Raw genomic sequence first — 2,487 nt, 5'->3', positions numbered from 1 at the left:
GGGGAATCCTTCGCTCGAGCGAGGAAGCCAAATCTGGAATTTCCAGATCTGCCTCCCAAGCTCAAACCAAGCATTCTACCACTCCAAACTCGACCTCTTGGGCCCAAATTCTGGAAAACATCATTAAATTCAATGTATAACAAGTTTCAAAGCTCAATTTATGAATTCAAGCCCCAAATGTGAGTCAATTAAAACCACATTCAAACCCATTTTCAAGAACAACATTCAAACATGTCATGCATGAGTTTTAAACCAAATTAAAGCTCCAAAGCTTGATCAAATGAGCTCATTTCTTTTCAAATCAGATGGAAACATGGTCTATAACAACAATATGAGCATGCATGCACTAATGTCCATGTAATCAACCTCAAAATGCAACAATACCAACATGCATGCAAGAAATGATCTTCAATCCATCATTAATGAACCAAATCATGACTTAGCTCTACAAATTAACATGAATCATGCAAGAATGAACTCAAGGACAGCAACAAGAAGATGGATGTCCTACCTTAGTCTTGTAGAATTAGGAGTGAGGGAGCTCAAATATGCAAATACACTTCAATTACCAAGCAATTCTACCAAGTTCCAAGCAATGCAAGATGAAACTCACTCTCTCCCTCTCAAGGTCGGCTAAAGCAAGGAAAATGGCTGATCAAAATGTGTTTTGATTCAAGTATAAGGCTCAAGTGTGTGTATATGAGATAGTGGCAAAATGGTAAATATGGCAAACTCTTTAATTGGCTTATTTTAATCTAATTTAATCATACCTAATCAGTTTTCAGATAAATATACCATAAAATCACATTAATTATGAGGGTCACGGAACATCAATCGGTTTCTAATTCGGCCGCCGATAAGGCCTTCAATTAGCAGTTTAAACACATAAACATGAACAGATAATCATACAGTCAAACAGATATAATGCAATTTAACTAACATATACTCAATCAATTCGGTTTCCAGTTTCGGTCAGTCAGTTCAGTACTTTTAATCAGTTCAATTATCAGTCAGTTATCAGTCATTATCCGTTTCGTTTAACAGTAATCGGTGATTATCGGTAATCAATCAGTCCTTAATCAGTAAACAGTATGAGGGTTGTTACAAAAAACAACCAAACAAAACCTTATACTTTGTCCTTGTGTACCCAAGTTAATTACGTGTGGGTTCTAAGCCAAAAGTTGCTAAAGGTAAATATACTACTTATTTCTATTAAAATAAAAGAAAAATATTTATTCTCAAATATATTTTATTATTTATTTTACTTCTGTGGTGTATTTACACAACAAAACTATACATATAAATACAAGTTATTATATTTAAACAAGATTCATCATCAATATAAAATGTCATATAAAAGCAAGATATGACAACAATAAAAAAAAAAATTAAATCTTTTTAAAAAGTTCTAAAGACTCATAATATTTTAAATAAGATTCATCATAAACATAAAAAGAGCATATAAAAAGCAAAATTTGACAAATAAAAAATAATTTTTTTTGAAAAAAAAGAAGATTTAACTCCCCTCTAATACTCGCAAGAAGTTGATTCAACTATAGATAAGTTGTTGGGCTTTTTAGACATACTTTGAATGATCTGAACTATTTATTTTATAGAATATGCTGAGAAGAATATTTAAACAAAAAAATTAATTTGATCGAATATTTATAATAGAATAATCATATTACATTTGTCTTAAAAAAATAGATGGTTTATTCTGAAATCATATTCGCTGTCAAATTTCATAAATCAACTTAATTTTTTACATAAATTATATTATCAACAATTATAGAATTAACATTTTTAAATTATCGGGTCTTGAAATAGAAAAATTATTTGTTGGTCTTGAAGCGCCACGTGACCATATTCCATATCAATTACAATTCACCATACTCCTTCATGTTTCTTAATTATTCAACACAAATTTTTGAACCTTACAATGTTCACCAATTATAACATCATTGAGATATCACGTGATAGTGCCCTAAGACCAACCAATAATTTCTCCTTGAAATGGGTACACAAAGTCCAATAACCTTCTCTAATTGGATCACCAACGGAAAGAGTTCGGATTTAATAAAGTTAAAAATCTCAATTTTATAGGTGAAATTGGTGCATTGCAGGATTAATGTGTACTTATATCAATAATTTGAACCGTTCATTTCATATGACAAGTTGAAAAAAATATAGATGCAAAAAAACTAAATTGATCAAGTATAAATATTTATATGATCAAATCACGTATATATTATAAAGTATGAATGATTTATTTTTAAAAATATGTAGGCCGTATATATAAAAATAGTTTAATAATATAACAATCAATTCTGAATTGACATCATTCTTTACGTGTATAATTTTTTTTAATTAATTATATAAAATAAATAATTTAAATTATCAAAATAAATTAAAATGAATCCAATTTTGTCATAAAATTGAGAAGTTCATCTCTAATAAATTCAGAATGCAATAATTTCACAAAAATTT

The sequence above is a fragment of the Camellia sinensis genome, chromosome 11, assembly GCF_055761805.1.
Source record: "Camellia sinensis isolate YWXY chromosome 11, ASM5576180v1, whole genome shotgun sequence".
NCBI classification, from domain to species: Eukaryota; Viridiplantae; Streptophyta; class Magnoliopsida; order Ericales; family Theaceae; genus Camellia; species Camellia sinensis.
The sequence above is the reverse complement of the archived record's forward strand: the minus strand, read 5'-3'. Positions refer to the sequence as shown.